The sequence below is a fragment of the Lissotriton vulgaris genome, chromosome 1_1 (genome assembly GCF_964263255.1).
Source record: "Lissotriton vulgaris chromosome 1_1, aLisVul1.2, whole genome shotgun sequence".
Classification (NCBI taxonomy): domain Eukaryota; kingdom Metazoa; phylum Chordata; class Amphibia; order Caudata; family Salamandridae; genus Lissotriton; species Lissotriton vulgaris.
Window position 1 is genome coordinate 1,816,174,297 of NC_141685.1, and position 24,191 is coordinate 1,816,198,487.

Below are 24,191 nucleotides of genomic sequence, written 5' to 3' on the forward strand. Positions count from 1 at the left end.
CTATGACTACATTGATAACATCACTGCAACATCTAAATTTACATCATTGATCACTAGGCTGTGCATGGCGGGGTCGTGAGTTACAGTTACTTTAGGGCACTTGAGGTAACTGCAACTGGTGAATTTCAGTGTTTTTTTGTTTTTGTTTAGAACTGTATGTTTTAACTGACATTTTCATTAAACTATAACGTCCCTTTAACTTTTTGCTTCTTCAGTGATATACAGTCACTGCTGTCGCCACTGGGTAGTTATAGTTCGTATTGTGTTTCCATATTTTGTGCTGCTAAGAACTTTGAAGCTTTTTGACGAATCTCCACTAAACTTTTCAAAAAAGTGCTGACTAGTTTGCACAATAGAAAGTTTTAGAGTGATCCATCAAGCAGGGACCGAAAAAAAAAGTGGGGTCCCAAAACACGTTTCCCCATTTAATTTCCATATGAAAATTAGGCACAGCTACTACCGTAAACGTCTGAACGGATTTACACCAAATTTGGCAGAAAGATAGATGTAGGTCCCAGTAGGGTGCTTTTTCTGTTTTGGTGTAAATTTGTTCAGTATTTTTTGAGGAATTGATGCTTAAAAAATATATATATCTTGGAATGTGGAGCCTCAGTGGATCCAACAGATCTCCTGCTGTGAACTGAGTGGCAAATGCAAAACAACAATTGGTGGACAGAATGCAGAACAATGTCATACATTTACCCCAGTACAGAGATCTGGGCCTAAATCCATATTTTTTTTGCTCACCATGCCATTCCAGTTTGGACCCAGCCATATGCAAATCAGTCTTGACCCTGCGCCCAATGGGAACAGTCCAACCCGAACTGGCCAGCCAGGTCCTCCCTGGCCTGGAAATAAGCATCCTAGGACCGGTTTCGGGCTTTCAGCCCTCATCAGCCAGGTAGCTTGATTCCAGTGGCATGGAGAGCACGGGACGCAGGTCTGGGCATACCCGTCCCACTCGGGGTAACAAATGCAAAAGAACAAATGATGGACAGAATGCAGAACAATGTCATACATTCACCCCAGTACAGAGATCTGGGCCTAAATCCATTGTTTTGATGACGGCTGATTAGCCAGAAACCGGTCCTAGGATGCTTGTTTCCGGTCCAGGAAAGACATGGCTTGGCAGTTCGGGCTGGACTGTTCCCATGAGGCACAGGGTCAGACTGATTTGTGAGCTAAAGAATGATGATGGATTAAACCCAGATCGGTTGACTGGGGGTGAGTTCTTGCAATGTTCAACACTCCGTCCCTCATCCCCTTTGGTTTTGTTTTGTTCACCCTAAGTTGGCAGGGTATGCCCAGACGTGGGTCCTTTGCTCACTTTGCTACTGGATTCAAGCTAGCCTGGCTGATGACGGCTGATTAGCCAGAAACCGGTCCCTGGATGCTTGTTTACGGTCCAGGAAAGAAATGGCTTGGCAGTTCGGGCTGGACTGTTGCCATGAGGCACAGGGTTGGACTGATTTGCATATGGCCATGTCTGAACAGGGGTGGTGGAGTGAGCTAAAGAATGATGATGGATTAAACCCAGATCAGTTAACTGGGGTGGGGTGCTTGCAATGTTCAACACTCCGTTCATCATCCCTTTGGTTTTGCTTTGAGAACTGAGTGGCTGCCACCAGATCTGCCAGGAAGTGGTGGCATCCATCTTAGGACTCTGGAATGAGTCCTAAACAAACAAGAAAAGAAGACATTGGGGGCTAGGCCTGTTGGTGTTTTTTTTTTTTTTTTTTTTTTCATAACCAATTTTATTATGAGTTCAGGCAAAGTTCAGCACAGCCCTCCACAGTCAGGAGGAGACTGCCAACAACAGACAGAAAGAGATACATCATCAATATAGCATCGAACTCAGCGTTATATAGAAAATGACATTGAACTACCCCCCCCCCCCAACCCCACAACTACCCACCCCTTATCCCACCCTAACCCAGTGCACGTGATCACAGTCTAGCAACATGAAAAAGCCTACCAAAGTGGAGCCAGCCATTGGCCTAGGGTGCGGGATCCCCATCCAGCCGTAATGCATCATCAATGTCCATAGGGGGGTCAAGGAGCAGGCCCCGGTAATCCGCCCACCGTTTCCAGATTTTGTAGTGTTTGCGGGGACATCCCCGGGCTTCAAAAACAGGTTGCTCTAGACCCATGAGGAAATCCAGGCCCGCCCTCCAAGCCCCTAGTGGGGGGGCGCGCTCGCTCTTCCAGGCCTGCGCCAGGTCCCTCTTCGCCACCACTAGCCCCAACAACAGCAAATGGCGTTTGTAAATATTGCCCCCAACGTTCTCGAGAACATGGAGAAGGCCCAGCTTGGGGGTACGGGGCAGGTCCCAACCCAACACTTCTGACAGGCAGTCCCAAACCCCAGCCCAGAATCGAGTCAGTCTCTCACAGGACCATATTGTGTGAAACAGGGTGCCCTCTTCAGAACCACACCTCAGGCATTCCGGGGACGCAATAAGGCCTGCCCGCCATAGGCGGCGTCTAGTATAATACGCCCGGTGGAGGTATTTGAACTGGATGAAGCGAAGGCGGACGGCGATAGCAGCACCTCGGGGAGATTCCAACGCCTCACGCCAGTCATCATCATCCAATGGACCAATATCACCCTCCCAGGAGGCCCTCAGCGCTGCGAGTGAAGGGGAACAGTGTGTGACCAGAGTGCGATATATCTGCGAGACCTTCTTGTCACCCAGGTCTCCCATAAACAGTTTAGCCTCGATAGGACTAAAGTCAGGGAGCTGTTCCAGGCCCACCAGACTAGGGGTAAGTGCGTGGCGAAACTGAAGATAGCGGAAAAATTGTGTCTTGGGCATGCTAAATTCGGAGCTAAGTTCCTGAAAGGACTTTAGGGTAACACCAGAGAGGACATGGCCTAGGGACGAGATCCCAATCGCATCCCAACCGTCAAAGCCGGATAGAGATGCCAGCGCCGGTAACAAGCCATTGCGCCACAGCGGGGTCTCAGCTGTAAGCCGACCCCACCAGCCCACCCGATGCAGAGCCCGCCGCCAGACAGCGAAAACCACCTGGGTGACCTGCGGAAGCAGTCGTCTCCGCCTAGCCGAATACAGCAGGGTGTGAAGGGTGGCGCCACCCATCAGTGAATGCTCAAGAGCATAAGCCGGATCACTACGGTCTCCATACCACCACTCGTTGAGCACAAGGAGATGAGAGGCCTGATAGTAGGATAAAATATCCGCGGCCGCCAAACCGCCGCAGTAGGTGGAGAGGAAGCATGTGCGCAGCGCTACCCTGGCGGCACCGCCAGCCCACAGAAACCGGCCCAGCACAGAATTAACCGTACGGAACCACTGCGGGTCAATCTGGAAGGGATGGTTCTGCAGTTGATATAGCAGACGGGGCAAAGCCACCATCTTGAAGATGGCCGATCGGCCGTAGATATTAAGTGGCATGCGTGTCCAAGTCTTAACGTCCAGCTGGACCCGGTCCCACACCGGCAGGATGTTCCGGTCCCAAGCCACTACAGACGAGGTGGAGAGGTAGACACCCAGGTACCTCACACCCTCCACAGCCATCCGAAGGGATGCAGCCCAAGGGCAGTCCACCGTGGCACTCCCCAGCACCCACAGGGTCGATTTGCGCGGGTTGAGGAAGAGTCCCGATGCCCGGCCAAACTCGTGCATCAACTCCAGGACACGAGGACCCGTACGCTGCAGGTCAGTCATGAAAAACAGTACATCATCCGCGTATAATGCTATGCGGTCGGAGTGATCCGCACCCCAGACGAAGCCACGGTAGAGCTCATCGCGGCGCACCCTGGCGGCCAGCGGCTCCATGGCCAGCGCGAAAAGGTAAGGGGAAAGTGGACACCCCTGACGCGTGCCCCTGGACACCGGAAAGCGAGCAGAGGCCGTTCCCGATATACGTACCGAGGCCGTGATCTCAGTGTAGAGCAGCCTGACATAGGATAGGAATACCGGGCCAAGATTCAGCAGCGGCAACAGAGCAAAAAGAAAGGTCCAGCTGACCGAATCGAAGGCACTATCAATATCAGCCAGCAGGAGCGCCGCCGGGTCCTCCGAAGACTCGATCGCTTGTATCGCAGCCTGCGCCCGTCGTATATTGTGTCTCGTTGCCCTGCGCGGCATAAAACCGGCCTGATCCGGGTGGACAAGGGCCGAAATGTGTGGAAGTAAGCGGTTCGCTAGCGCCTTTGCCAGGAGCTTGGCCTCGAAGTTGATGAGGGATATGGGGCGATAAGAGTCATGGCGATCGGGGGGCCTACCCGGCTTCGATAACACTACTATTTCGGCATGACGCCAGTCCGGTGGAAGGTGACCACACTCTCGTGCCTGTTCCAGAGCCCGCAAGTAATGCGGTCCGAGCTGTAGAAAGTACTTCTTATAAAATTCGTTGGGGAAACCACTTGGCCCCGGCGCCTTGCCTACATTCAACTGACCCAGCGCATCCCCTAACTCCTCAACCGACATGGGGAGGTCCAGGGCCTCGCGCACCTCATCGGACACAGCCGATGGGGGAACCGATGCAATATAATCTGTGATAGTGGCAGGGGAGAGAGTCTCCCGTGAGGCATACTGGTGCTCATAATAGCGCGCAAAACTCGTTGCGAGAGTTGCCGGGTCTGTAATCGCCACTCCGGCACCATCAACAAGGCCCGGCAGAGTAAGAGGCTGTAGGTTCTGTTGACACAGCCTATGGAGCATGGCGCAGGACTTATCGCCCCACTGGTAGACCCGACTACGAGTGGCCAGCCACGCCTGACGAGCCTCATCCAGCAGGACCGAGGAATAAGATTGTTGCGCCTGCAGGAGTAGGCGCAGTGCCACATCTTCGGGTGCCTCGCTGTGCCGAGCCTCGAGCTCCTCCACCCGCTCCGCGGCCGCAGCAATGCCTCCCAGCCTAGTCCGGCGAGCAGACGCACACCAAGCAATATCTATGCCCCGCAGAGTGGGTTTCATAGCCTCCCAGACTGTCACTACATCCATCCCCCCTGTAAGGTTGTCCTGCCAATAATGGGCGATCGCGCTACGCAGATGCTGGGAATAGTCAGGGCGCTGCAGATGCCACGCTGACATTCGCCATCGGAAGGGGGATCGTGCTCTGCACAGGTCTATTTGTACCGCCACTGGGGAATGATCAGAAAGCCCGCGAGGCCGAATCGCTGCCCCCGTCACCCTGGCCAGGAAGGCCCTCGGGACAAACACATAATCCAAACGGGACAGGGAGCCATGGACCGCTGAGACAAAGGTGTACTCTCGCCGTTCCGCATGCATATGTCTCCACACATCCACCCAATCCAGCCCATCAGCCATAGCCCCCAACCGTGTAGGGGAGGATACAAGTGCCACTCCCGGCCTCCTCTGCCGGTCCAAAGCCACATCCATCACATCATTCCAGTCTCCGCCAATCACAGCCATGGAGCGGGGGAACTCAGCCCATAGGGCAAACAAACGTTCAGCTAAGGCCCACTGCAAGGGGGGGGGGGCATACACACAGCCAAACACAACCGGCTCCACCCCGACCTTCCCTTGCACAAAAACAAAACGTCCCTGGGGGTCAAGCCACTGACGCTCATGTACATATGCCAGCCGTCTATGAATAAGAATGGCCACACCCCTGGAACCCCTGGTAAAACCGGCATGGAACACTTGATGGAAGCCAAAGCGCTGCAAACTCAGGGCTTTCGTACCTAGCATATGTGTCTCTTGAAGGAGGAGCACATCTGCCAAGTCCCTCTTAGCCCAGCGTAGCACTGCCCCCCGTTTAATCTTGTCCAATAGTCCTCGTACATTCCAGCTAAGGACACGTAAGGAAGCGCCATTAGGCGCCAAGTGAGGAACATCAACCATGATCATAATTCTCCCAGTCCCACTCACCCCGGCCCCCGGCCCATGTCTCAGACCCCACAGTTGCAAAAAACCCCAAGACCACGTGCACCCCCAGAACCAGAACCCCAGACCCCACAAACCCAATGACCCCAACCCCTACTACCCCTCCGACCCCTGCCCAACCCTCAAACAACCAAACACCCAGGTCCCCCCCTCCCCCACCCCAATACCTCAAGGAACAATGAAGTATCTGTCGCGGCATACGGTACTTCAGGCCCAAAACACAGCGCCTAAAGCCAGCCATACCAATGGATCCCAACTAGTCCCCCCCCGAACTAATCAGACACGCTACCAGAACCACCCCCCGGTCCCAACAGAAGGAGGCAGCCCAAAGTACGTGTCCTGAACCCCAACAAACATACAGTAGAGTTATAGGCAGAGTACCACCAGAAGGTTATAGCCCATAAAGGCCCCGGCAGTTGCCAAAAAGGAGTCAATACTGCACCAGCCAATGTACATCCCACCAACCACGGTTCAGCTTCTGCCAGGTGTAGTCACATATAGAAGGCAACCAGCAGGCAGCTCCCACGATAGGCGATCAGGAGCCTCCATCAGATCCATCCGCCTCAGGCTGTGTGTCCCCCAAGAGGGGGTCCCGGGACAGGGACCTCCTCCGGGAGCGGGATTTGCGATGACGTTTCCCCTTGCCAGACGAGCTGCTCCTGTCCTGAGACGAGCTGCGCGATGATTCAGAGTGCAGCCCCGGTTGGACGTGAGGTCGGATTCTGACTGTTTCATCGGTCCAGGCGAAGACGGCCTCCGGTGTATCAAAGAAGAGGGTCTTGGAGTTGAAGATCACTCGGAGGCGGGCCGGATAGAGCAGCGAGTACTGAATTTTCAGGCCACGTAGCTTGGCCTTGGCATCTAGGAAGGAGTGTCTCTGTTGGTGGACCAGCTTGGTATAGTCCGGGAAGATCATTATTTTATGATTGTCATACAACAGAGTGTCCTTCATCCGCGCCTCTCGGAGAATGACGTCCCTGTCGTGGAAATTAAGGAGCCTGGCGATGATCGGGCGGGGCCGCTCCCCGACTGGCGGCTTCTGAGTTAGGGCGCGATGGGCACGCTCCACTATGAAGCATCGCGACAGGGAGTCCGGTGGTAGCCAGCTCTCCAGCCACTGGGACAGAAAAGCCTCCATAGGCCCCTTCTCGCAGTCCTCCGGAAAGCCAACGAAGCGCAGGTTGTTCCGCCTCGCCCGCCCCTCGGCATCCTCCACACGTAGCGCCAGGCCCCGTTGTACCTGCTCCATATCGGCAATCTTCTTCTTGAGGGTGCCAACATCTCCCTCCACCGTCGTGACCCTGGTCTCAGTCTCAGCAATGCGGGCGACTGCATTGCGAAGATCTTGACGCAGTAGCATCACATCGGCCCCCACCGCGCCAATTTTCGCATCCAGCATGTCGCGGGACTGTGTAATGGCCGCCATCAAAGCCGCATTGTCTGGTCCAGCAGGATGACTACCCCCAGCCCCACCGGGTCCTCCACCGTGGCCCGTGTACTTGTCAATGGGTCCTGTCTTAGCGGCGGCCGAGCCCCTCGTCATGGCGGCCGCCCAGAGGGTAGAACAATGACACGCACCTGCAGTTGGGCCGCTTCTTGCAATAGTCCCCCAGCTAGGCCCCGATCGAGGCGTCCCGAACACACCAGGTCGCGTGAGAGTCCCTCGCCACCGGTCCACAGATCAGGTACACCCCAGGCAAAGCCGCTCCGCAAATGTGTAGGATACGTCGACGTGCCCACCGGTACCCCTGGCACGGCGCAGTTATGGGCCAGCCCAGCGCAAACCACAAGTTCTCCAGCCGCCGCCCCAGGCACCACAGGAGCAGGATAGGGCAATTCTCCGGGTCAGGCGCCCGCCTGACCCCTCAGTACCCGGGGGGCCCCTGCCGTGTCCACTCACCGGGGCAATGGATCTGGGCCGGGATCGCCAACTCAGAGGTCCGACTGCACCAGGGCCCGGTAGGCCGTAGATCTTCCAATATCCCTTCCAGTCGCGGGCCCCGCCGCTCACACGGTGAGGAAAGCAGGGGATCCCACCGCAGAGTGTCAGGAGCAGGCAGCCCCGGATCGTGGCCAGCCCCGGCCGTAAGGAGCAATGTCCCGGCCGCGCTCGGACACACCAGGCCGCCCCGGCCGCTCCGGCCCCTTCGCCGCCTCCACACCACCTGCAGGTCCAGCCAAGCCCTGGGGGGGACAATCGGTATTCAGATGTCCAATGTCCGCAGCGACCCCCTCCAGCACATCACTCCACAGCGCCGGTCAACAAGAGCGGAGGATGCAGCCCTCACCAGCAATGGAGCCGCCGCCAGTCCCAGCAGAGGGCACCGCGTCCGCCGGCGGCGAGGGGCGCCGCGCCCCCGGAAGGCGGAGGGCGGCGCAGACAGCCACAGCAGAGCGAATGCCCTCGGGCGGGGGCCGCCAAACTCGAGGCCCCGGCTCCGGCAAGTCCAGGTAGGCCGCAGCCCCCCAAGGGCCTCCCTACCGGCCCAGGCCCCCACCGCCGGCAACGCAAGGACAGACAGGGCACCCCGCTGTGAGTCGCCGACAGCAGGGAGCCCCAGAACACGGCCAGGGAGCGGCAGCGCCGGCTCCGGGTCAGGTCCCCGGTCGGGGACGTCAAAATCGAGGCCCCTGCTCGGCCGGCGGGCACCAGGCCGCTCGCTGTACCAACTCGTCTCACAGCCTCCGATGGTCTCGGCGCGGCAGCTCCAGCACCGGACGGCTCCCGGTGTCCTCCGCCAACACTCCCGTAAGTGTGGTGCACTTTGCAGGGTTCAGGGCCAGGATAAACGCAGGATAATCGGCGGGCCGGCGGGAGCTCTTAGGCAGCCACGTCCGCCATGCTCGCCCGCTAAGCCACGCCCCCCGTTTTTTTTTTTTTTTTTTTAAATCTTTTTATTAACAAAACCACAAAGAAAACCATCAGGTGACATTCGCAGCTCCCACATTTGTCATATCATACATTTCCATACTTTAAAACATTACAAACAGGATAGCGTTAAGGGATCACAGGGACTCATGCGCCGCCACTTCATCCTGACTTATGGGGGGAACACAAATATCTCCACAATATCGATTCCAGGTGTCCCAGATCTTCCCCCACTTTGCCGGACAACCCCTGGCAACGTAAACCAACCTCTCCTTGTACATGCACCAGTCCAGGTCCCCCATCCACTTCTCGACCTGGGGAGGTTGGTTAGCAACCCTCATCTGAGCAATATTACGCTTGGCTACCATACATGCCAGGGTCACCCATTGTCTCCCGTACGCACTCAGATCTGTAGGCTCCCAAACATTCAAAATATACCTGCGGGCCTCCGGTGCCATCTCCACCCCCAGCACATCTCGCATCGTATCATGAATCTTTACCCAATATTCCTGTATCTCTGCACAATGCCACAAAATATGCATAAAAGTTCCAAGCTCCCCGCACCCCCTCCAATATTCTCCACTCTCCGCGCAACCCATGTGCACCAGCCGGGGCCCCATGACATACAACCTGTGAAGAATCTTTAGTTGCACTAGCCTGAGTCTCATTTGACTAGCCACCACCTTTTGGAGAGGAGACCTCCTCCCTCCAGTCCTCATCATCCAGTTCCAACCCATCGGCACCCCACTGTGTCCTGATTGTTGCCAGCAGATCCTCCATATTATTAATACGTTTCTTATATATTAGTGAAATGGTCTTTTCCAGGAGATAACCGTCTAACACTCGATATTCCAGGGGGGAGGCATCTGGGAGCGTAGTGCCTCTTGGGATGTGTGTAAGTAAAGCATACCTAACTTGGAGGTAGCGATAATGCTCACTCTCCTGAAAGTGGTATTTTTGCTGGAGGGAACTGACCGTGTGAACTGTGTCCTGTCCCCAAACATCCTTGATCTGCGTGATCCCTATGAGATCCCATTTGTCAAATCTTTGATTTCCACAAGCTGCCCAGCCTCTCAGAGTTCCACAATGGGGTGGCAAGTGTGAGTTTCCCCTCCCACTTAAGATGTCGATTAGCCACGTGCCACAAATGCACCGCATGTGCTGACGGCCCAGCGAAGGGAACCGGTTGGATCTGGCATATAGTGCCCTCGTGAGGTCACCCCCTGGCACCTGCCAGTGGTCCATTGCGTACCCGGGGTCTCTGGGAGGCCCATATAGGGCATGGTTCACCGCCGCTAACTGGAAGGCCCAATAATATTTCCGCAGATCTGACAAGGCTATTCCACCTTCATACCAAGGGAGAGTAAGCTTGGAGAAGGCCTGCCCTCCCAAAGAAGCTGCCTCTGAAGGGCCTCTATTTCCTTAAAGTAGGATGATGGTACCGGGTCCATTGCGTTCTGAAGCACGTACAAGAATCAGGGAAGGGCCATCATCTTGAAAAGCACTGCCCTGCCCAAAATGGAGAGCGGGAGTGCCTTCCACCTCATCAAATCCCCTTTAAATCGAGTCAGTGGGGGGCCCAAGTTTTTGGCATATCTTAACTTCGGGTCTAACGTCACAAAAATGCCGAGATATTGACACCCTACCGGATCAATTTGTATCAGGCAGGAGCTCGGGACTACTGGAGGATCCCCTCTAAGTACAAGAGTATCTCCCGAATATTGCAGGCACGTCAAGAAAACATATCAAGGATCCCCTAGGATTGATGAGGCAAAGCAGGGTATCGTCTGAATATAACGAGATCTTGTCCTCCCACTCCAGCGTCCAACGAACCCCTCCGATTGACCGGTCCCACCAGACCCACGCTGCCAAAGGATCGAAAGCCAGGGCAAATAGGAGCGGGGACAAGGGACACCCCTGTCTCGTGCCTCTTCCTTGAGGGAAGTCGGCGGACCTTCGATTGTTCACCAAAACCCTGGCGAGTGGATCGGCATACAAGAGGCGGACCCAATTAATAAACTCTGGCCCAAAGTCCATCTTCCCCAGTACTGCGAACAAGTAGGGCCACTCAACCCTGTGAAAGGCCATGGTGGCATCCAAGGATACCAGTACCGCTGGCTCCTGTAGCGTCTGGGCCTCCGTAGCCTCCATAGGTTAAGGGCCGTATTGCGACGCGGCATAAAGCCAGATTGATCAGGGTGGACCAGGGTGGTAATACCTTTAGCTAGCCTCTTCGCTAGTAGCTTCGCCAGGACTTTAGGCTCAGCGTTTAGCAACGAAATGGGCCTGTAGGAGGAGCAGAGCGTCCTGGGCTTACCAGCTTTATGAATGACGACCATATTCGCTACTCACTGGTCGTATGGGAGCTGGCCACTCTCTTTACTCTCTACAAACATGGTGCGAAGAAACGGAGCAAGCCTGTTTGCACTCAATTTATACAGTTCTATAGGGATGCCATTCGGGCCCGTGGCCTTCCCGGAGTCCACTCCTCCGATGGCCTGTGCTACTTCATCAGTCGTGAGTGGGGAGTCTAAGTATTTCTGATCCTCTTCCGATAGCATGGGCATCTGGATGTCATGGATCATGGCCGCGTTTTCCTCCTCTGTGTATACCCCAGTGGACGTATGCACTTCCCATAGTATTTCGAGAACTCCTTTGCTATGGTTCTCAGAATCATCTCTCTGCAACTCCTGTAGTTTTTGCCTGCTTTGATGCTGTGTTTATATATCCTGCTCTGAGTTTCACCGAGTTGTAATTTGGCCCCATCTCTAGCAAAGCCCCTATACTCATCTTAGTGGAGTTTCAGCCGATGTGTACCTTCCGGGGTCACGTTCTTAGATACCTCCATCTCCATCCTGATCACCTCCGCCTCTGCCCGTTCTATTTCGGCCCGACGTTTCCTCTTCTTCCCTGCGACCAAAGACAAAACCTCCCCTCTAATGACAGTCTTGTACGCTTCCCACAGGGTCTGTGCTGAGTCTACAGAATCCATATTCTTCTGGGAGTACCTTTCCGTACTTTTAATGATTTCCTTCTTGGTGGCGGGGTCTCTCAGGTGCCATGCATTTATAGGGGCTACTCTACCTACATCAGATTGGCCAGTTTCCAACCGGAGCCAAACCGGTGAGTGATCGGATATTCCCCTTCCCAGGTGTCGTACCTCCCGAATCGCCGCCGCATGGGCTGCCGGTATCAGTACATAGTCTATTCTGGATAGGGCGTGGTGTGCGGCTGACACATGTGTATAATGTTCCCCGCTGGGGTTGTTCAGCCTCCAACCATCGATAAGTCCTGTTGTTTCTAAGAAGTCGGGAAGCCACCTCTATGCTGGCCTCAGGACTCTGGCAGGGTTTCTGTATACCTCTCCATCCATCACCGCGTTAAAGTCCCCACCCATCACCAGTAGGCCCATGGGCAAAGTCAGGAAGATTGCACCCAGGTCTCGGTAAGTGTCAGTTTGCATGCCCGGTGGAACATAGACAGACATGAAAGTAACCGTCGCCCCTTCCCACTGCCCCGATACGCCAATGTATCTGCCTCGATGATCAGCCCATGTGGCCTGGAAAGGAGTTTTTCACCAAATCACCCACTCCCCTAAACCCCGTGGTGAATCCAGCATATGCCACCAGCTTATAGCCCCCTTTGTGTAAGGCCATGCAACGATTACCAACTAGGTGTGTATCCTGCAGCAGCACTACATCAGGGGAATGCTGCCTAATCAACGGATTCATCATTCCCCTCTTAATTTAGGCTCCGAGACCATTCACGTTCCAACTAATCACATTTATCCCCGATCCATGTCTAACAATTGACATTATAGTGTTTAGGAATCAGTCCAGTCATAGCTATGTCACCATGTGCAAAAAGAAAAAGAAAATGGATTGCAAATACAACTGCACACAACACAATCCCAATATCAAAAAACCCAATCCCTCTCAACCCCACTTCCCGCACCCCTGCTTATGGCTGTCCCCCATCCCCAACTAGCAGTGTGCCTTTCGCCCAAATTCTAACCTACGAACTAAATAAAAGTAGTAAATAGAAGGAGGTCCAATGCCCCGCCACCCCCATTAATCCCCCCCTGTCACATCCCCGGAATTTAGGGCAATCCACAGCAAAACTACAGTTAAACAAGTCTAATCTAGAAATTGGCTGTGGAGCCACCCCACCCCCTGACATTCCAATACTGCATATAAATTCCTACGGCCTTCTTCATTCTTGTTCCTGTTGATCATCTCCTCCACCTTGGTCTCGTTCTTCTGGCTCACTCGGATGCCCGCTGTCCAACCAGTACGTCGCCACCTCAGGGTTATCAAAAAACCAGGCCTTCCTGTTGAGTTCCACATGCAGGCGGGCCGGTAACATCATAGCGTATTTCAGTCCCTTGTCCCTGAGTTTTTTTCTTCACCGTTGTTTCTGCACCATCTGAGTAAAGTCCGGAAAAAAGGAGAGCGTTGCATTCTCGAACCCCAGGGGGGGGGACCCCGCTCGAGCCGCCTGCAAGATCACATCCCTGTCCCGAAAATTCAGGACTCTCGGAATCATCGGGCGAGGGGGGGTCCCGGGCCTGGGCCTCCCCCGGCACTCTGAGCGCGCTCAACTGTGAAAAAGTTACCCAGTCCCTTGGGCTTGAGGTGGTTAAGGACAATGTCTTCGACAAACAAGTCCGGAGCCTGGCCTTCTGATTTCTCAGTACAAAAGGGGGTGATGATGGACAAAGCATCTGAATCAATCAAACACTCACACCCAGTCAAAAGATCTGGGTTTAATCCATCACCGTTCTTTAGCCCACTCTGCCATCCCAGTTCAGACATGGCTATATGCAAATCAGTCTGACCCTGTGCCTCATGGGAACAATCCAGCCCGAAGTGCCGAAACAAGCTTCCGAGAACCGGTTTCTGGCATGATTCTAGCCGTCTTCAGCCCGGCTTGCTTGAATCCAGTGGCAAAGTGAGCAAGGGACTCACGTCTGAGCATACCCTGCCACACTTATGGCGGCCAAAAGCGGTACAAAGGGGGTGGTGATGGACAGAGCATCTGAATCAATCAAACACTCACACCCAGTCAAAAGATCTGGGTTTAATCCATCACCGTTCTTTAGCCCACTCTGCCACCCCAGTTCAGACATGGCTATATGCAAATCAGTCTGACCCTGTGCCTCACTGGAGTCAAGCTATCGAGGCTGAAGAAGGCTGATAGCCAGAAACCGGTCCTTGGATGCTTGATTCCGGTCTAGGAAAGACATGGCTTGGTAGTTCGGGCTGGACTGTTCCCATGAGGCACAGGGTCAAGTATGATTTGCACATAGCCATTGTCTGACCTAGGGTGGTGTGGAGTGCAAAAAAACGATGGATTTAGGCCCAGATCTTAGTACTGGGGTGAATGTAAGACATTGTTCTGCATTCTGTCCATCAACTGTGTTTTTTGCAATTTTACTCCGAGTGTGCTGGGTATGCTCAGACGTGAGTCCCAGGCTCTCCACATCACTGTAGTCAAGCTATCCAGGCTGAAGAAGGCTGATAGCCAGAAACCGGTCCTTGGATGCTTGATTCCGGTCTAGGAAAGACATGGCTTGGTAGTTCGGGCTGGACTGTTCCCATGAGGCACAGGGTCAAGGCTGATTTGCATATAGCCATTGTCTGACCTAGGGTGGTGTGGAGTGCAGAAAAACGATGGATTTAGGCCCAGATCTTTGTACTGGGGTGAATGTAAGACATTGTTCTGCATTCCGTCCATCAACTGAGTTTTTTGCAATCATCTGATTTTCTCAGGCACTCCAAGAATGCGTATGTTATTACGCCTAGCCCTCCCCTCATATTCATCAAGATTGCGATCCGTCGGGGCGTGTGAGGTCTTCAGGTCTCTTACCTCTTGCTGCAGTAACACAACTTCATCAGTCAGACTGGCAGTCTTGATATCAAGTGATTTGACTTTCTCACTCGCCTTCGTGAGATCCGCCCGTATCAAGTTTATCTCAATTGTGACCGTGTCCAATTTATTATCCGAAGCTTCCATTTTTTGGCCCAGTGATGCCTGGACCCCACTTATGGCTGCCATGAGATCCATGAGTGTTGGCTCAGTGGGAGAGCCCGTACCATCTCCTCCCGCCGACTGAGCCCTCTTCATTTCTGTAGGGGAGCCTTTAGGCATGGTATATCGGTTCAGCATATTGGATAGAATGTTTTTAGACCCCTTGGTGGTTCTGGCAGGGACTTTTCTGTGTCCAGCTTGGTCGCCATCTAAACTCCGTTGCTTCGCCACTACCAGTCACTAGTCGGAGGGATACACCCAAGGTCCAGGGTCTTAGAAGTAAGTGCGTGTAATGCCACTGGTCGGCAGTAATGGTGAGCCGATCTGTGGGGCTGCTCCGCTGGAGCTGGAACAGTAGGGGTGCCTCGTGGCTCGTCCTGAGTCAATATTGCTGGAGAGTCGATAGTACCTTCATAGGTACTTCGTGGGCATTGGAGCATGAACAAAGCGCCGATCTGTTATTGAAGAAATTCTAAGGGGACCAGCAACGCCTGGACAGCACTTCACTCGTTCGTCTCTTCCATGAGGATAGATTGTGTCTCCCCACCCCACCGATTAAGCTTGGTTCGGTCTCAGCTACCCCTAGACCACGCGGTACCGAGAGGTCCCCTTTGAATTTCTTCGATAACAGATCGGTGCTTTGTTCATGCTATAATGCCAACCCATACAGTCCTGAAGATGATGCCAATTCCAACGGATCGAAACACCATCGACTATTCAGCAAGACTTTAGGCGCCCCTCACATAGTGGTTTTCGCAAAGAATGATAAACGAAAAATAACCATTCTGAATCGTTTAGAAACCAATCTGTTTTTACTCACTGTATATATCAATGCACAAAACACCTTGCGCCGCCCACGCTAATCACACTGTCACTTGGGTCACCGTAGTATCACTCACTTTTTTTTTTTTTTTTTTTAAAACCTTTATTGCACTTTGCATAGTACACAGCGGAATGCCTACAACCCCGAGGGCCGGCCGCTATCGGAGGATCATTGCAAATAGAGATTTTCAGCAAAATGGACAATTATATCACATTAACAATCAAGTTCTTGACAGAGAGTGCTGAGAAAATAAAAGTGCCAGTTGCGCAATTGTTCAATGCAGGAATTGAGGTTTTGGTGGAGATTTTTTTGTTTTTTGAAAAATAACAAACTCAGAACAACAACAGTTAGGAATGACAGCGTGGTCTGACACGAATCAATGCTTTGTAAGTCTCTAGAGTCACTTTGGAGCATGGGAATCTGACAGTCCTACCCAGTACGTACATGCCTCTATTCTCCCCAACCACCCCTACCCCCTTAGACTCATCCATCTAAGTACTAAGAGGCGATCTCCTTCAGCAGCCCAGGCCCTCTCCCTATTCCCACCCCCGCCCAGGATCAGCCTTCCTCGCCCTCCTCATCAGATTCATCCAGATCATCCTCTCGCAGGGGTTCGCAGATGTCCCCCCTGTACTCATTCCACTTCAGCCATATCCTATTCCATTTCCCGGGGCAGGCTCGGTTGATGTACACTGCTCGCTCGGTCAACATCACCCGATCCATGTTCAAGCACCACTGGGACTTGGTTGGGAGTTCCGCTGCCCCCCAGCGCTGTGCTATGTCACGTTTCGCTACCATTAGCCCCGCCGTGACCCAAAGTTGCTCGTATCGGTTCAAGTCAGTAGGTTCCCATATATTTAGCAAGCACCTCCGTGGGTCAGGTAAGATGGAGTGATCTAGTGCCTGTGAGAGCGTGCGGAGTACTTGCCTCCAGTATTCCTGGATCTTAGGGCAATCCCATATGGTGTGGAAGAACGTGCCCTCCTCCCCACACCCTCGCAGGCAGTAGGGATGGGGCGCCCTTTGTATACGATGTAACATCGTCCTTGTATAGTAAACCCTGTGCAGGATCTTAAATTGAGCTTGCGGTAAGTGAGGGATGTTGCCCGTTCTAACATGCAATCTGTGAGTAGGCGATCTTCCAAGGGTGAGGACTCTGGGAGTATTGTGTCTGCTGGAATGGCTGCAAGCAGTGCGTGGCGTACCTGAATGTACCTGTAGAGCTCCCTGTCGTTGAGCTCATAGAGTTCTTTTAGTCGGGCAAAGGGGATCACTTCATTCCTCTCCCATAGATCACCCACCACGGAGATGCCTATTGTGTCCCATTGTGTGAATCCCTTGGTGTTCCTAAGGTTGCCCAGTACGCGAGAGTCCCACAGCGGAGTCATCCCTGTGATTTTCCCCTTCCAGCCCAGAGCTGCCGTAGCTGCGTGCCATATCTGCACCGTCCACTTGGTGGGGCCGACCAGAGTACGCAGCTTGCGGTGATCATATAGTGGGCCTAACAGACTATCTGCACCCAACTGCTCCCTGTCTGAGTGAAATGCTGGTTCGGTGTGTGGTGCGTGCATCCATTGATTAATGTGCCTCAAATGTGCAGCCCAATAATACAATTTCAGATTCGGTAGCGCAATGCCTCCACCATACCAGTCTCTGTGTAGCTTGGATTGTGCCACTCGCGCCGGGAGGTTGCCCCACAGTAGGTTAGAAACTAGAGCTGCTACTTTCTGGAAGAATTTGGGTGGCACCGGATAGGGCGAGTTGTCGAGGGCGTACAAGAAGCGTGGCAACGCCATCATCTTGTAAAGCGCCGCCCTGCCGAGGAGTGTTAACGGCAGGCCGGACCAAAACTCCACATCCCGCTTGAGTCTAGCCAGGGGCGGCTTCAGATTCTTATCCATGAATTCGACTGGGTCCTTAGTGACATGTATGCCCAGATATTTAAAGGAGGTTCCCGCCAGTCGCAGCGGGCAAGTTTCGTCGAGGTCTGGGGCCGGACCCCGGAGGACATATATCTCTGACTTGGACCAATTAAGCGTGTAGCCAGATATCCTGCCGTACGTGTCACAAATGCGTAACAAGGCCGGCACTTCACTCGTTCGTCTCTTCCATGAGGATAGATTGTGTCTCCCCACCCCACCGATTAAGCTTGGTTCGGTCTCCGCTACCCCTAGACCACGCGGTACCGAGAGGTCCCCTTTGAATTTCTTCGATAACAGATCGGTGCTTTGTTCATGCTATAATGCCAACCCATACAGTCCTGAAGATGATCCCAATTCCAACGGATCGAAACACCATCGACTATTCAGCAAGACTTTAGGCGCCCCTCACATAGTGGTTTTCGCAAAGAATGATAAACGAAAAATAACCATTCTGAATCGTTTAGAAACCAATCTGTTTTTACTCACTGTATATATCAATGCACAAAACACCTTGCGCCGCCCACGCTAATCACACTGTCACTTGGGTCACCGTAGTATCACTCACTTTTTTTTTTTTTTTTTTTTTAAAACCTTTATTGCACTTTGCATAGTACACAGCGGAATGCCTACAACCCCGAGGGCCGGCCGCTATCGGAGGATCATTGCAAATAGAGATTTTCAGCAAAATGGACAATTATATCACATTAACAATCAAGTTCTTGACAGAGAGTGCTGAGAAAATAAAAGTGCCAGTTGCGCAATTGTTCAATGCAGGAATTGAGGTTTTGGTGGAGATTTTTTTGTTTTTTGAAAAATAACAAACTCAGAACAACAACAGTTAGGAATGACAGCGTGGTCTGACACGAATCAGTGCTTTGTAAGTCTCTAGAGTCACTTTGGAGCATGGGAATCTGACAGTCCTACCCAGTACGTACATGCCTCTATTCTCCCCAACCACCCCTACCCCCTTAGACTCATCCATCTAAGTACTAAGAGGCGATCTCCTTCAGCAGCCCAGGCCCTCTCCCCATTCCCACCCCCGCCCAGGATCAGCCTTCCTCGCCCTCCTCATCAGATTCATCCAGATCATCCTCTCGCAGGGGTTCGCAGATGTCCCCCCTGTACTCATTCCACTTCAGCCATATCCTATTCCATTTCCCGGGGCAGGCTCGGTTGATGTACACTGCTCGCTCGGTCAACATCACCCGATCCATGTTCAAGCACCACTGGGACTTGGTTGGGAGTTCCGCTGCCCCCCAGCGCTGTGCTATGTCACGTTTCGCTACCATTAGCCCCGCCGTGACCCAAAGTTGCTCGTATCGGTTCAAGTCAGTAGGTTCCCATATATTTAGCAAGCACCTCCGTGGGTCAGGTAAGATGGAGTGATCTAGTGCCTGTGAGAGCGTGCGGAGTACTTGCCTCCAGTATTCCTGGATCTTAGGGCAATCCCATATGGTGTGGAAGAACGTGCCCTCCTCCCCACACCCTCGCAGGCAGTAGGGATGGGGCGCCCTTTGTATACGATGTAACATCGTCCTTGTATAGTAAACCCTGTGCAGGATCTTAAATTGCACCAGTCGCATGCGTGCCGAGATGCCTATTTCTTTAGGGGACCCAAGAGCTGCGTTCCATTCATGTTCATCCATGTCGTTAACCTCCCCTTCCCATTTCTCCTTGAGGTGTGATGTTGGGTCAGGGCTGTTGTTGAGGAGCTTGCGGTAAGTGAGGGATGTTGCCCGTTCTAACATGCAATCTGTGAGTAGGCGATCTTCCAAGGGTGAGGACTCTGGGAGTATTGTGTCTGCTGGAATGGCTGCAAGCAGTGCGTGGCGTACCTGAATGTACCTGCAGAGCTCCCTGTCGTTGAGCTCATAGAGTTCTTTTAGTCGGGCAAAGGGGATCACTTCATTCCTCTCCCATAGATCACCCACCACGGAGATGCCTATTGTGTCCCATTGTGTGAATCCCTTGGTGTTCCTAAGGTTGCCCAGTACGCGAGAGTCCCACAGCGGAGTCATCCCTGTGATTTTCCCCTTCCAGCCCAGAGCTGCCGTAGCTGCGTGCCATATCTGCACCGTCAACTTGGTGGGGCCGACCAGAGTACGCACCTTGCGGTGATCATATAGTGGGCCTAACAGACTATCTGCACCCAACTGCTCCCTGTCTGAGTGAAATGCTGGTTCGGTGTGTGGTGCGTGCATCCATTGATTAATGTGCCTCAAATGTGCAGCCCAATAATACAATTTCAGATTCGGTAGCGCAATGCCTCCACCATACCAGTCTCTGTGTAGCTTGGATTGTGCCACTCGCGCCGGGAGGTTGCCCCACAGTAGGTTAGAAACTAGAGCTGCTACTTTCTGGAAGAATTTGGGTGGCACCAGATAGGGCGAGTTGTCTAGGGCGTACAAGAAGCGTGGCAACGCCATCATCTTGTAAAGCGCCGCCCTGCCGAGGAGTGTTAACGGCAGGCCGGACCAAAACTCCACATCCCGCTTGAGTCTAGCCAGGGGCGGCTTCAGATTCTTATCCATGAATTCGACTGGGTCCTTAGTGACATGTATGCCCAGATATTTAAAGGAGGTTCCCGCCAGTCGCAGCGGGCAAGTTTCGTCGAGGTCTGGGGCCGGACCCCGGAGGACATATATCTCTGACTTGGACCAATTAAGCGTGTAGCCAGATATCCTGCCGTACGTGTCACAAATGCGTAACAAGGCCGGTATACCCTCCTCGGGGTCTGTTAGATACAGCAGCATGTCGTCTGCGTAGAGGGACAGACGGTCTTCCCAACCCCCGGTCCCTGGTATACCCTTGAGGAGGGGGGAGGCTCGTATTAAAGTCGCAAGTGGTTCCAGGGAGATGGCAAACAACAGGGGCGACAAAGGGCACCCCTGTCGCGTGCCTCGACCCAACGGAAAAGTGCGGGAAATGTGGCCGTTCGCCACCACATGAGCCATCGGGGCTGTGTACAGTAGTTTAACCCACGCTAGAAAGCGAGGCCCGAACCCCATATGTGTCAGTGTTTCAAAAAGGTACTCCCACTCCACCAGGTCAAATGCCATTTTGGCGTCAAGTGCCAGGATTACTGCCGGCGTGGTGATGGTGTCAGCTCTGGCCAGGATACCATGCAGTCGCCGCAAGTTCAGAGCTGTGTTCCTGTGCGGCATAAACCCGGACTGATCCGGGTGTATAATCGAGGACAGATGGGGCAGGATCCTCTGTGCCAAAAGTTTGGCCAAGATTTTCACTTCCGCGTTTAATAACGAAATTGGCCGATAGGAGGAGCTGTCCTCCGGGGGCTTGCCCGGCTTGGGGATTGGTATTATAGTGGCCTCACGCTGGTCTGGTGGAAGGGAACCCTTCTCGAGGCATTCCTTGAACATCCCCAGCAGATGCGTGCTAAGGGTGTCTGGCATAACCTGATACCATTCTATGGGTATCCCATTCGGTCCCAATGCTTTACCCGGGTTCAGTGCCTTGATGGCCAGCTGGATTTCGTCGGCCGTGATGTCTGCCTCTAGTTCGGTCGACGCCTCCGGTGAGAGGGTCCGAACCTCAATCGGTGCCAAGAGTGCCCTGGCACTCTCCGGTGTAATTGTACGAGCCGGGGTGTACACTCGTTCAAAATGGGACGCAAGTAGTTCTGTTATGCGCCTGGGATCGGTGTGTGTCACTCCCTGTTCATCTCTCAAACGTTGGACCCCCCTGGAGCTACCCTCACGCCTATCGAGCCACGCCAGCATTTTCCCTGCTTTGTCCCCCACTTCATAGATCCTGTTTTGGGTGTCGGTTAAGAGACCCTTGACCACCAACCGTAGGTGATCATTGTATAGCTGTTGCTGGAGAGTGAGTGCGTGCAGGGCATCTGGAGAAGGATGAGACTCATGCGCCTCCGTCCGCTCCCTCAACGTAATCTCTAGGTCGGCTAGCTCCTGCGACTGTTGTTTCTTATGTCCGGTTATGGTGTTAATGGCTTGTCCCCGCAGAACTGTTTTATAGGCCTCCCAGAGCGTTGCTGGTGAGCGTACTGAATGTGTATTTTCAAGAAAGTAGTGTTTCGTGGTGCGTTTGAGTACTATGCGGACCTGTGGGATTTTAAAATATGATGCGTGCATTGGGTAAATGCGCCTACGTGCTCTCGTCTGTAGGGAAAGCGTCAGTGTGAGCGGTGAGTGGTCCGAAATACCACGAGGGTGAATCTCCAGGGTATCTACATGACAAAGGGCCTCCCCCAGTGCCAGGAAATAATCGATGCGTGACAGGCTGCCATGCACCGCTGAGTGGAACGTGTATTGCTTCGTGCCCGGGTGCAGGTGTCTCCAAATGTCTGTCATGCCCATTGCCGTGGTGAATCGTCGAAAGTATGTTTCCCCCCCTGTCTGGCTGGGTGAGGGGTGTTTATCTAGTTGTGGGTCTATGACCGCGTTGAAGTCCCCCCCTAGTATGGTCTCACCCTCTGGGAGAGTTAGTAGGAAGTCCCCTAGTCTTGGGAGGTGGACCGAGTGTAAAGCAGGTGGCACATACACCGATACTAGATTAAAGAGTTTCCCCTCCCACTGTCCCTGCACGGCCGCAAAGCAGCCCTGATCATCCGTTTTAATTGATAGGGGCATGAAACGTGAGTTCTTCTGTATTAGTATGCCCGACCCCCTAGAGCCGGACGTGAAAGCAGAGTGGGCCCACATTTTGTAGCCTCGCCTATCCAAGGCCTTCGTGGCCCCCCCCACCAGGTGCGTTTCTTGCAACAGGGCCACAGTAAGTCGCAAGCGCTTAATAGCCGTCAGTACCAATCCCCGCTTAACCTTGTCCCCCAAACCTCTCACATTCCAGGACAGCAAGGTCATAGGTGGGCATTGTGCGTCAGAGTGGGTCACCCCCTCTGCCGGGACGGGATTGTTAGCCATCGGGTGGGATTAGGGACATGATGCAGTGCCCCAGAGACGTGACCGGTTTGGCGGCTGCGTCGTTGCGCAGCAAAGCGTTTAGAGGCATCATGGGGGCATAATGTCACTGTCTGTTTCAAGCAATGTGTTTTGATCCCCATAGGTACTGAAACATTGTCTTTGACCCATAATGCACATTCCTAACATAAACAATTCAGAACAAACCCCCCTCCCTGCCCCCCTGCTTAACGGACCTCCAACTGCCCGCCACCCCAACTTAGCAGAGTGCTTTACCCATCCCAACACCAGAGTACTTTCTTGTAGGGGGGAGAGTGTCTCCCCAGGCAGGCGGCTTCCCTGAAGGCTCTTGGGGCAGCCATGCCGGCGTCTACGTGTAGCTGTGGAAAGTATGGATTAGTTCGGCGTTTGGCGATTGCTTAGTGTCCAGTGTCCAAGGTCGGGTTCACTCATTCCCGCCTCCTCCTTCAAACCCATGGGATGGTGAGTGGTCCGGTCCCTCCGCTCGACCTGATGTTTGCGAGTCTGCTCCGCTACCTCCTCCGCGGTCTCGATCCGGTCTGTGTGTTTTGCGCTGTCGTCCAACGGTGTGCCAACCCTCCAGCCAGTCCCGGGCTGCTCCAGGGGAGTCGAAGATCCACACTTTCTTATCTGCCACCACCCGTAGTTTAGCCGGGAAGATCATTGAGTACGGCAGTTCTTTATCTCTCAAGGTCTTTTTGACTTCCAGGAACGTTTTCCTTCTCCTAGATACCTCAGCCGTATAGTCCGGGAAGAAAGCAATCTTGGAGTTCTGAATTTGGATGGTCGGTGCCACTCTAGCGGCCTGCAGGATGGCGTCCCGATCCCGGAAATTGAACAACCGAGCCAGTATCGGTCGTGGTGCGGCCCCCGACTTGGGCTTGCCTCCTGGAACGCGGTGCGCCCTTTCGACGGAGAAGAAGTTTGAGAGTCCCTTGGGCTTAAGCCGAGTCTTGACCAAGTCCTCCACGTAGAGGTCCATAGCCCCCGTGTCCTCAGATTCTGGCACACCTAAAATTCGAACATTATTGCGTCGGGAGCGCCCTTCCTGATCGTCCAGTTTGTCCCTAAGTAGTCTGTTATCGGTTTGCAGCCGTTCTACTGCTATTTGCAATTCGGACACATCCTCTACCAGCGCCTTAGCGACCACCTCGACCTGTTTGACCCTCTCGTTCATTTTTTGGAGATCCGCCCTTATCAAGGTGACTTCCGTTGCCGTGGCACCCACCGTCGTTTGTACCTGGGCCAGCGCTGCTAGGACATCGTCTAGTGTGGCCTTCTTCGCCCCCTCGGTTTTCGCCGCTTTTCCGGCGGCCTTTCGTTGGTCTTGGGGTGGTGAGTGCCTCTCAAATGCGAATTTGTCCAGCTTGGCCTGGGTTGAGTTGTTTCTGGGGCCCCTATGGGACATGGCGCTGCCGTGGATGACACTGCCTGGTGGATAAAATGACCGTGCGCGGGTTGCACAGTGCCGCTTCCTTGCGCACCGGTGGTAGTCTGCGACTAGGTACAAGGACACCGCAGTGGGGGGTGGCGTCTCCTCACCGTCATGCAGTGGTGCTACGCTCTCCTAGTGAATGCGCACCTGCCAGGTGCTGAGCCTCCTCCCAGCGCTGGGTTGAAAGGGGAGTGCGTTGTAAGTTGCGACCCACACTGGCCGGGGCCGTCGCGTTATAATTCTCCTCAGTGCCCCCGTGATGTGGGTGTTGCCCAGGCTCTTGCCCCTCAGGTGGCGCCGCGTGCGTATGGCCCTCG

The 24,191-nt window shown here is 53.7% G+C and overlaps 1 protein-coding gene across 3 annotated transcripts in view; it reads left to right on the forward strand.

The window, feature by feature from the left end:
• NT5DC3 (5'-nucleotidase domain containing 3) overlaps positions 1-24,191 on the forward strand; it is a 391,194-nt gene that overhangs the window by 173,133 nt on the left and 193,870 nt on the right. The gene's annotated exons all lie outside the window — the stretch shown is intronic.